Below are 12224 nucleotides of genomic sequence, written 5' to 3'. Positions count from 1 at the left end.
CTTCCCAGCTAAGGACACAGACATCCAGAGAGAAGCCAAGGGCACTCGGGCCTAGTGGCAGAGCCAGAACTGGAACGCAGATCCCCAGACAATTCCACCTTTCCCGCCCCGTCGCTGGCATCCCAGACTGTCTACAAGTCGAGACACCTCGCCCCTTGGTTTAATGGAGCATTTCCCACGTTTTCCAATTCATGAATTTTTGCCATAGTCTTGTAATAACATCTCCTGGATTCTCATTTGCTTCATATTTTTCTTCAGATAAACTCATATTTTTGCTTAAAAAAAAGTATTTTAAAGGAAATTGTATACCTCCATTGCAAATGAAAGACAAACAGCTCCACCTGTGAAATCACAGGTTTGTAATATAACAAATTATATTTCTTCTAAGTAACATTAAAATAAATACTGAACTATTAAAAGAAGGGCTGTGTCATCTCACATTATCTGTGCTTCCCGAGTGGTATGCCAACCACACCTTGGGAAAATGGCCTGTGTAATTAATCAACAGGTGAATTCTCTCCATTTCACAGAACTTCTAGGTCACGTCCAAATCTCTCCTAAAACCCAGCTACCTTCCACAGGGGCCGCTTTATAATTCAGAAGGGACAGAGCAAAGGACCTGCCCCTGCCCCTCCGTGGTTCCTATCAGCCGCTCCCTGGGGAGTCTCTGGTTGAACACTGACCTCTCCCATTTTAGTCCCAGTTAATGTCTTCACCCCTTGGCTTTTCTTGCCATAGAACATGTACTAGAACCTAACTATGCTTTACCCCCTTTTGTTTGGAAACGTCACTCCCCGGCTTCCAGCAGACTGTTGTCCCCTGGACCTGGAATTTAGACTTGGAATAACCTAGATCAGTCTCTGCCCAAGAGGGACGAGCAAATTGCAGCCCCCCAAGTGATTCAGCCCTGGCTCTTGCCCCGCGAGGGCCTGTATGCGGTATAGACTCCAGAATATTGACTCATTGCCTGAATCAGTTGCGGTAGAGACGCCTGCAGCTAGAACTGCTGCCACGAGGTGGATGTAAATGGCAACTACACGATTCTGATCCGTCAGCTCGGTCGTGAGCTCTGGCCCCAGCACTTCCCCTTGGGGGCACCTGTCTAGCTCTCCAATCCTCCGACACCCTCTTGGACCCCCATCCCTCCAAGACCTCCTCTGGGTGAGTTAGCACTGGGGACGTTTGCATACCAAACGGTCAGCTAATTGATATTCTGTCCCAATCTGCTCAGCAAATGCTAGGCTTTCCTGTATTTCATTTTTAGTGACACTTTGGTTGTATTTTTTAAGAGCCAGCTTGGGGGCAGGAACAGGAGTTACTTTAGCAGGCAGGGATGCATTGTCAGGTCTTTCTCATCTGGCATTCTCCTAAGTGGCTGCGAGCACTTTAACAGATGGAGCTCAGAATTTGATCTGATTTTCTCAGCATGCATCCCGGGCAAATTCAACGTGAGGCTGAAGACTCCGTCTGTGTTGTTACCCTTTATTGCTAGCACTCTCATTTGGACGAGGCCAGCCTTTCTCAGCCATGAGGGACACCTGTGTGGCTATGCCACTGGGGCCCGGCCACAGGCCTGGCCCAGCACTTAGTAAGGAGACCCCCCCATCAGCAAGAAGCACATCTGATTCTTCTTACATTTAAGTGTCAGAATATTCTAGAAAATCAAGAGAGAAATGAAAACAAATGCAGGCAGACTAGGCATCCTCAAAGACTGCAAGCCACACCCAGACTATCCCATAATTCTTCCATGTGAAGGGCCGTGGATTGCTCGGTGAAAACAGAAACAGAATGTTACACATTGTTGACACAGCATTTATCATTAAAATCGGAGAATGTGTTTCCCTTCTCAGCAAAGAGAATGTGTTTTTCTTCTCTTCCTACTTAAAGACAGGGGCCAGCATCCCCCTGAGAAGGGTGTGTGCAGAGGCTGGAGCCCGCGCTCCTGAGTTAGAGGTTGGGTAGGCACCGTTTCCCCGACCTGCTGTTGGCTTCCACGTTCGTCCAGTTCAGGTGGGTGTACGATACTTGGCCTGCACAGAGGCTGGGGGAGAATTGTCAGGCAGAACTTAAATAACTTGGACCATCCAACTAAGGAAGACTATCCTTGCTAGAAAGTCATGCACCTACAGTGACCCGTGGGAAACTCCACTCCCATACCCCACTCCCCAGTATGGTGCCCAAATGGATTTACACAGCTCTCTGAGATGGAAGGAGTAGAGCGAGCTGTGACTAATCCAGTCACTTACCTGCTGCTCTCCTTTGATGGGAATGAAACTAAAATCTCAATAATACACGACAGTTCTACAGTCTAGTCACATACAGAAATGACTCCTCTAGCTCTGAATCCTGATTGCTGCTGACAGAGGAGGTGAGCCGTTCATCAAGTCAGAGGGTGTCTGTATTCTAGGGACTAGGATGGATGGAGAGAGGGGACTGAGGGCCACTGGAAGAGAAGTAAATAGTGGGCTCGAGAATCTTTGGTCAGTCAGACAGGGATGCTGGGCTGGGCAGGAGAGCTATTTATTTCGGAAATGACTTGCAAGCTGATACTTGTTCTTTCTGGAGTTACATGTACCCAGAACACAATAAACACTAAATTCAGTGGAATATCCTCGTTGGAAGAAACCTTTAATGCCATCTAGTCAGACTTCCCAAGAGATGCCTGAAAGCCTTCTATGGACTCAATTTATTAGATTTTTTTAAATTTTTAAACATATGATTAATAAGAAAACCCAGCAAAAATGTTTTCTTAGTAGTGCCCACGTTACAGTTCTGATTAGTACTTCAAGACCCTGGGAAACTCCACTTTTATGGGACTTTACTCATAACATGCCCTTGCGCAAGTCATTTTCCCTCTCTGGATGTTAGTTTCCTTATCTACAAATAATAACGCCAGCCCCTCAGGGTAGATAATTGGTTAAAGAAGAGCATAGAAATGAAAATGACTTGGTAACTTCAAAGTATGGTGTACATTTTAAAATAGAAAAGCTGTTACTATTGAGAAACGGTTTGGTGGTTACTCAAAAAACTTAAACATAGAGTTACCATATGACTAGTAATTCCACTCTTGTGTATCTACCACAAAGAATTAAAACCAGGGTTGCAAACAGATACTTGCATGCCAGTGCTCACAACAGCCAAAGGTTGAAACGATCCAAGTGTCCGCCCGCAGATGAATGGATAAACAAATGTGGTCTAGCCATACAGGGGAATATTATTCCACCGTAAAAATAAATTAAGTTCTGATACACGCTACAACACGGATGACCCTTGAAAACATTCTGCTTAGTGAAATAAGCCAGACACGGAAGGACAAATAAATTATTCCACTTGTATGAAATATTTAGAATAGGCAGATTCATAGGGAGAGAAAATAGATTAGAGGCTGCCAGGGGCTGGGGAAAGGGGCACAGGGCGTTACTGCTTAATGGGGACACGGTTTCTCTTTGAGGTGATGAAAAAGTTTTGGTCATGGATGTTGGTAATTTTAGCACAACACTGTAAATGTAATCAGTGTCACTGAATTGTACCTTTAAAGATGATTAAATGGCAAATTTTATGTTAAATATGTTTGAACACAATGTTTTTTAAATTGTTGCCTTTAGCTCCTCCCCTTCACGGTATCCCTAGGGAACGGTTGCTATCCTCTAGCCGGACACCCCCTGCCATGGGAGGGTAGCAGAGCTCCGTCTCCCTTTCCAGTCTACTGAAAAGTGCGTCCCCCTCGCCCAGAGCCCTTCCCCAGAGAATGACCCCCAGAGGGGCCCCTGCAGGAGCCTTCTCCAAGGGGTCCTGTGTTTTCTCCTGTCCAAAGGATCGGCCTTGTGCTGGTCCCAGCACCTTCCGGGGGCCCGGCCAGCGGACAGTGAGGCTTTCAGTGGAGCAGCTGCGGGCCTCTTGCTGTTCTCCGCATCCTCACCCCCACCCCAGGGCACTGGTCCTCAGGTCCCCATCGGCTGGTGGACGCTGTGGAGCTTGGCGACAGCAGCCCACACAGAGGGTTCTTATGGTCTTCGCTTTCAGTCACAGCAGAACCTCATAAGGGCACAGATGTGTTCCTTCTAACGGCCACTGAGTGTTTGCGATGAATCAGGGCCTGTGCTGGCCTCTGGGGATCGGGGATGAGTCAGGTGGGCCACCTGCCCTTGAGACCTCACAGCTTAGTGGGAGAATCAGACCCTCAGGACGTGTTATTACGAGGCCTGTGCCGTACTTGGGGCCCAGGAGGTGGGTCACTTACATCTGCCCCAGGGAATGAGATTGAAGCGGGACTTTGCTGGGCGTGTGGAAATTCACCAGGGACAAGGAGGGACTTTGGAGACGGGGGAACTGCAAGTGTGAAGGCTTGGAGGTGGGAGCGGCCCTCTTGGTTCTGGGCAGAGTGAGGGAGAGGCTGGAGCCAGAAGGACCTGGATCAGAGAGATTCAGGCCTCTACCCTAAATGGGGAGCCGCTGAGGACTGCAGGGAGGAGAATGTCAAGATCAGGTATGGTTCTTAGAGAATGTGGTGGCATCTGGCAGCTGGGTGAGAAAGGAGAGAGGTGGGAAATTAGCTGACAGCATAGAAGGAAGGACAAATTCTAGAGAGATTTAGAAGCTAGAATTGATAGACCTTACTACTGGGAATTCTAAGAGCTTCTGGAACAGGAAATTAAAAGGGAAGGGAGGCAGACTGGAAATTTAGTGAGGGCCCACAGGTAAGGTGGCAAGAGACCTTGTATCAAGTAAATCAGAACTTGATTTCAACTTCTTGACCACCAGACTGAGATAGCCTAGGTAAAGTTTGTAGGCACTAGGTCAAAAGCGTTCATAACAAATTTTGGTTCAGCGACAGGTGGATTCAGCAGTGTGGGTGGGCTCTGTTCCTTTCTTCCCCTGCTCCTGCCCCACGTCTGAGCTCCAAAGCTAATTGTTAGGGAAGATGCCTTCTCCAGAGAGAGGAAGCCATGCTTTGGTTAAGGATTGACAAATAGCTGCTCTGGGATCTCCAAATTAAGTCCTATCAGATGCATGTATTGCTGCTAAGAACAACGGAATTCGGCAGGCTGTGGTGCCCCGTAGCGTACAAAAACAGACCAAGCATCAGAGTGAATTCCTGGAAGAGTTGAAATTTGAGCTGTGTCTTCAAGGAAGGCAAAGGAAAAATAAGTACATGAAAACAATCTCCTACCTGGTTTCTCCCTTTTCTAGAAGTGTAGCACTGTCCCACGGAACTTTCTGCAATGAAGGAATTATTCTGTGTCTGCACCATCCAATATGGTAGCCACAAGTCACACTGGGCTACTGAGCACATGAAATGCAGCTAATGAGGTCAAGGAACTGAATTTTTAATTTTATTTAATTTTATTTCCTTTAATTTGAATAGCTATGTGTAGCTGGTAGCTACCTGTGACCCTTATCTGTCTCTTCTCTTTCACGTCATCCCTCTGCTTGATGGACTAATTGGCTAGCTGCCGGCTTCCAACTTTGCCTCTGTTTCCTGGTTCTTGATTTCCTCCCTCTCTTGTCACAGCGGAACTCCAGCGTGCCTTTCATTGACTCAGCCTCAGTACCTCCCCGACATGTGCCAGAGGCTGGGCTGGGAAAGGCGGCTCCACAGAACCCAGTCCTGCCACGTCATGCCTTCACCAGGCCTCTTTCGTTCTCTCCTTCCTTCCCACTCGGTTTCTTCTCCAGGCCTCTTTGACCAGCCGGTTGGTAACCGGGAATAGTCTTGATGTTCTCCTCCCTGGCTACTGGAGTTGGAGGATGGAACAGCTGGGATGGAGTTGAGTGTGGGGGTGAGGGCTGGGTTATGAACCACTAAATGCACACTTTCGTTTGAAGTCTCTGGGGGTAGGTGAAGGGCTCCATTCTGAGGCCTTTTCTGTCAGGCATTTTTAACTTTGATTTCTATAAAGATAGAAATATTAATAAATTAATTACATTTGTGGATGGGAAAGATGGATTCAGGATACAAAAACATTGACAGCCCAAGCACTGGACCAAATTCAACATGAGATACTGTAATAATGACAAATTTCAGATCCTGTATTTGGGCCTAAATGGCTGATTGCCTAAATGGCTGATACCAATATATGGGTTAGAAGACGTAGTGGTTCATAGTGGTTCAAGTTGACTGTGAATAACAAAAAAGTTGACGCAACTTGGAAAGCATGCATGGATTCGACCACACCAGAATCATCGTTTCAGGTTCTGGGTGCATCCTTTGAACGGGAGCATCAGCAAGCTGAGGGCAGTGGCTGGGATGGAAACGGGGCTGGTGACCTGTCATAGAAGAGCAGTGCTTGGGGACATGTCCCTCCGGGCTCCAGAGGCCAGAGCAAAAACAAACGAGTGGCGACCTGGGCAGATTGCAGCCTCCAGCTGTCGTCCCGGCCATCTCACCTGGTGCAGGCAGCATTTAGCAGGAACAACATCCAACATGCCCCCAATTACTTGAGAATCGGTGGTCTCCACGGTGACAATGGCTGATTCAAAATGCGTGCGACCCAGACTTGCCCACCCCGGTTCGCTTCTTACAGGTTCTGTATTAAGTGTTAGACTCTTCTCATTCTCGCCCAGCGTTCTAATTAACTAGCCCTGGCTCCTTCCGCGTGGGAAACAGTTTTCACGCACAGAACCTCCAAGCAGAATGGCAGCATAATTTTAGCTCCTGAGCAAAATGGGTCTCACAATAGAGTCAGTACAGTGTGCACATTAACATTTGAATATGTGTATGTGTAATAAGCACGCTAATTACTCTGAGAAGAGTACTTGAAGAATAAAATAAGCTGTGATCATTAGAGGAGAAAGGGGTCAGCAATTTATGTTTATATTATAAATGCCGCCTGACATTTATATTGCATGGCAACTCTCATCGCAGTTAGAAGGTAATGATTGTGATTAGAAAATGTAGTGACAGTGGCGGGTCATGATCAGAATTGTATTGGAAATAAGCTTGTGATACAGTTGTTAGTTTTTTTTTTTTTTTAACCACATTCAGATTTATGACTAATAGAAAATTGTCCCCATTTGGTTCCTTTGAGCAGTTGAAAATGTGAACCAGCTGTTCTATTACTAATCTCAACATTGTAGCAAAACAAGAGTTGTGCGCGGGAGAGGAGAAGCTGGGATGGAGAGGACCCAGGTAGGACGGAGGGACGGGATGATCGCCGTGGGCTGGAGAGAAGCTGTGAAGGGCAGCTGTGCCATGAGCCTCAGACAATGGTTCTCGAAGTTCTCAAAGTCCCGTCTGCAGACCTCTGGGGATCCCTGACACCTTTTCAGGATTCCATGAGATCCAAATTATTTGCATAATAAACATATGGTATTTGTTGTAATTTTTTTGTAAATACTTTTTATTAAATTAAGAAGTTTCCTTATATGTCTACTTTACTAGTCAGGGTAACCAGAGAAATAGAACCAACAGGTTCCATCAGTCAATCAACAATATATTGGTAGACAATTTATTTTAAGGAACTGCGGGTGCAGCTGTGAGGGCTGGCAAGTCCAAGATCCATCGGGCAGAGCTGTAGGCTAGAAATTTTGGCACGAGTCATGGATGGGAGGCTGGCAGGCTGGAGATTCCAAGGGGAGTGGATGTTGCAGTCTGCAGTGGAATTTCTTCTTCCTGGAGCCCTCAGTTCTTTGCTCCTAAGGCCCACAAACGATTGGATGGGGCCCCCCACATTATCGAGGGTTGTCGCTAAAACTCATGTCTTAATATTTTCTTCCAGATTTTTGCGTCTTTTGGCCAGCAAATTCCTCTTCTCTAGTATCTTTGCAAGAAAGAGTTTGGTATCAGGATTATACTGCCTTCATAAAATGAGTTGAGTAGTGTTTTCTCTTTTTCTATACTATGGAAGTATTTGTGTAAGATTGATGTTATTTCTACCTTAAATGTTTGATAAAATCTATTGGTAGAACCATCTGGGTTTGAAATTTGTTTGTGGGAAGATTTATAACTGTGAATTCAATTTATTTCATTATTAAACAATTCATATTTTTTATTCTTGGGTCAATTTTTAAAATTAATAAATAGATTTTAATTTTAGTACAGTTTTGGATTTACAGATTTAAGTAATCTGTAAATCCAAAATTGTACTATAGTACAGATACAGTACAGATACAGTTAGTACAGATAGTTCCATATACCCCCAGCCCCCAGCCCCCCACCCCAACTCACAATTTCTCCTGTTAATAACTGTCTTGCCTTAGCATGGTCAGTTTGTTATAATTAATGAACCAATATTGATATATTATCATTAACTATAGTGGACCGTAGTTTACATTAGGGTTCACTCACTGTACATTTCCATGGGTTTGGGCAAATGCATGCTGACATGTGTCCACTATTACAGTTTCACAGATGACAGTTTAAGTGCCCTAAACTTCTCCTATTATTCATCTCTTCCCTGTCTGCCCCCCAGTCATTGACAATCACGGATTTTTTGCTGTAGCTTTGATTTTGCCTTTTCCAGAATGTCATATATTTGAAATCATACAGTCTATAGCCTTTTCAGACTGGTTCCTTTCAATTGGCAATAGGCATTTAAGGTTCCTCCGTGTCTTTTTATAGCTTAATAGCTCATTTATTTTTATTGCTGAATAATGTTCCCTTATTTGGATGTACCACAGTTTCTCCATTCACCTGTTGAAGGATATCTTGATTGCCTGCAGTTTGGGGTGATTATGAATAAATCCTCTATGAACATTAAAAATTATTTTCATAAAAATATTAAGATGTTAATTGACTATTCTGTGGTGTCGATATTTGCCCTAATTTGTGCAAAAGCAATAGTGGGTGAATCTGCTAGTTCCTTAGCATGAACCAAGGCAGGGGCACCAAACTATACCAGAAGGCAGTACATTCTTCACACTACACACTGGCAGAAAAAAAGGGAAAAGAAAAAGGCCCATTTCATTTAAGAATGTCTTAAAGAAGCAAAGATATTAGTTTTGTTATAACTCAACTTTTGGATACACGACTTTTCAATATTACATGTGACAAAATGAGGGCTTCTCTCTTGTGACTTTTCAGATAATTGTGGATGCTTCCTGAGGAAATTGAGGTGTATTGAGTTGTGACCTGAGCAAACTGCTTTTTTATGAAACAACATTTTTACTTGAAAGAACAACTGACAAACACTATGGTTTTTGAAGTTGGGCATTTGGCAGACATTTTCTCGAAAGGGAACAAGGCGAGGCTGCACTTCAGAGAAGACAACTGACGGTGTTGTTGGTTATAAAAGTCAAGCTTTCAGGTAAACATTAGAATGTTGGAAAAATAATATCTGTCACTGTGAGTTTGACTGTTTCCCTGTATTTAAAAACCTTTCTAATTTTATCAATAATAGGTAATGAAATGTGTCATTGTTTGGAAGATCTGCATAATTCATTGAACCCATGTCTTCCAAATGACCATTGCATAATGTTACAAAATCAAGAATAGGTAAAACATCAATTCAGAGCATAAAAGAGACAAATGGGTTTTAATAAAACAGAGTATAGAAAGTTTATTAGCTGTGGTTTCAGGATCCACAGTGCAGCTGAGCTTTTATGAAGCTAACACTTGACAAGTTTTGGTGTAAAATCAAAGAAGCATCCACAGTTATTGGAAAAGTCTATTTAAATAGTTGCCCCATTTCCAACTACGTATGTATTTAAGGCTACATTTGCCCCATTTACTTCAACTAAAGTAACACATCTCAACAGATTGAATGCGAAAGCAAATATTAGAATCCAGCTTTATTCCATTAAGCCAAGCACTAAAGAAATTTGCAAAAATATAAAACAATCCCACTCTTTTCACTAAATTTTTTGGAGAATATAATTGTTTTCATAAAAATATTTATGTTGACATGTAATGGGTTCATTATTTTAGATAAACAATAACTATTTTAAAATTTTCTTAGTCTCAATTTACAATATAATAAACATAGACAGGTATGAGAAGCATAAACAAAAGTTTTGGGACCTTCAATTATTTTTATCATATCAACCAGCAATGCTACTCTGAGGTATTTACCCCAAAGAATTGAAAGCAGGACGCAAACAGATAAATGCACTCCAATGTTCATTGCAGCATTATTCACAGTAGTGAAAAGGTGGAAACAACACAAGTGTCCATCAACAGATGAATAAACAATACATATATATATATATATATATATACATACACACACACACACACACACACACACACAATGGAATATTATTCAGTCATAAAAATGAATGACATATTGAAACATGCTGCAAAACGAATAAAACTTGAAAACATTTTGTTGCATGAAATAAGCCAGATGCAAAAAGAGACAAATACTGCATGGTTCCACTTCTATGAGGTATCTAGAACAGTCAAATTCATAGAGACAGAAAGTAGATAAGAGGTTACCAGGACTGGGGGAAGCGGGGAGTGGGGAGCGATTACTTAATGAGTTTCTTTTTGGGAAGATGAAAAGGTTCTGGAAATAGAGAGTGGTGATGATTACACAACATTGTGAATGTGCTTAATGCCACTGAATTATAAACATAAAAAGGTCAGAATGGTAAAGTTTACATCTCAGGCAGACCAAAAGTGGAAAGGAGCTCCTCCGAGAGAGGGAGGGGGGTGCTCAGAAGCAAGCGAGGATGTGTTCTGATTGGCTGACATTACTTTTCCATTTTACATAGGGGGGTCTTAACAAAGTGGGGAGCACATATACAGCATTAGTGTGGTATGCTTGTCCATTGGGAAAAACTAACCCTACTGGACTGAAACTGATTTATCACCAGGTTTTTTTATCTGCTGTCCTGTAGGGTGCGTTCCATTGTTCCATTTTCTTGGAAAGCCCCTGCAAGTCAACTATTTCTGTCTTCTGGGAAATCTTTTCTTGGGAAGGGGTCCCTCCTGGCAATGCCCAATGCAGGTAGCCATTTTATTTTACTTCACATATATTGTGTTACCATAGTCATAACCGTAATCAACAGATTGTTTGCCAGGGCCTGGGAGGAGCAGAGAACAGAGGGTGACTGTTTAATGACCACAGGGTTTCCTTTTGGAGGGATGAAGATGTTCTGGAACCAGGTGATGCTGATGGTGGCCCGACACTAGGAATGCACTAAATGCCACTGAAATGTACACTTCAAAATAGTTAAAATGGTGAATTTTGTTTTATGTGAACTTTACCACAATAAAAAATGAAAGGACAAAGAAAAAAAGTACAGATAGCATCTTGTACTGCACGTGAGGTTTAATCCCAGAATTGAAGCTTCTTGAGGGTTTTCTAAAGCTACTATAAGTTCTTCAAAGCCTATATAAGATGACACACCCTTTGTGATATACCCCCACCCCTCTCCCCCACTCCGGGAAGAATTGGTCCCTTCTTCCTCTGGCTTCCTACAGTACTTGGATCATATTCCTTATATTGCATATGATTTTATATATACATATGGCCTTGCCACATAGTATTACACATAGTTTTACAGTGACATCACTTTTTGTTGATATGTCATCTGTCTCCCCTAAGGGTGACCCTTAAAAGCAGGAGTATTTTCTTATCCCTAAAGCTCAGTACACCAAAAAGATACTCCCCAAATGTTATGCTAATTAATCACACATTTTAAATTAAGAATTAATTAATGTGTTTATTAACCAAATAAATAAAGGCTATAGATCTAAAATTTGTAATTATGCTGTCCAGTTCACATTACATTAAATGTGTCCAAAGCTTTTCTAGTTCTGTTTGATTAGGGTATCTTTTTTTTTTTTTTAATAGTCCATAGTTTACATTAGGTGTATTTTTTTCCCATATACCATCCTATTATTAATACCTTGTGTCATTGTTGTACATTTGTTGTAATTCATGAAGGAACATTCTTACGCTTGTACTATTAACCCCAGTCCATTTTCCACAACAGGGTTCACTGTGTTATGCAGTCCCATGTTTTGTCCTCTAGTGTTCATTCTGGTAACATGCACGACCCAGAACTTTCCCTTTCAACCATATTCACCAACATAATTCAGCGTTGTTTATTACACTTACAATAATGCGCTTCTATCACCACCATCCATTTCCAAACCTTCACAATCAACCTAAATAGCAATTCTGTACAAATTAAGCACCAGCTCCCCATTCTCAACTGCCATTCTACTCCTGGTAACCCATACTCTAGATTCTAGTTTGCTTATTATAATTAGTTCATATCAGTGAGATCACACAATATTTGTCCTTTTGAATCACACAAATTGTAACAAATACTTA

Source organism: Choloepus didactylus, chromosome 10 (genome assembly GCF_015220235.1).
Source record: "Choloepus didactylus isolate mChoDid1 chromosome 10, mChoDid1.pri, whole genome shotgun sequence".
Taxonomy (NCBI): Eukaryota; Metazoa; Chordata; class Mammalia; order Pilosa; family Megalonychidae; genus Choloepus; species Choloepus didactylus.
The sequence above is the reverse complement of the archived record's forward strand: the minus strand, read 5'-3'. Positions refer to the sequence as shown.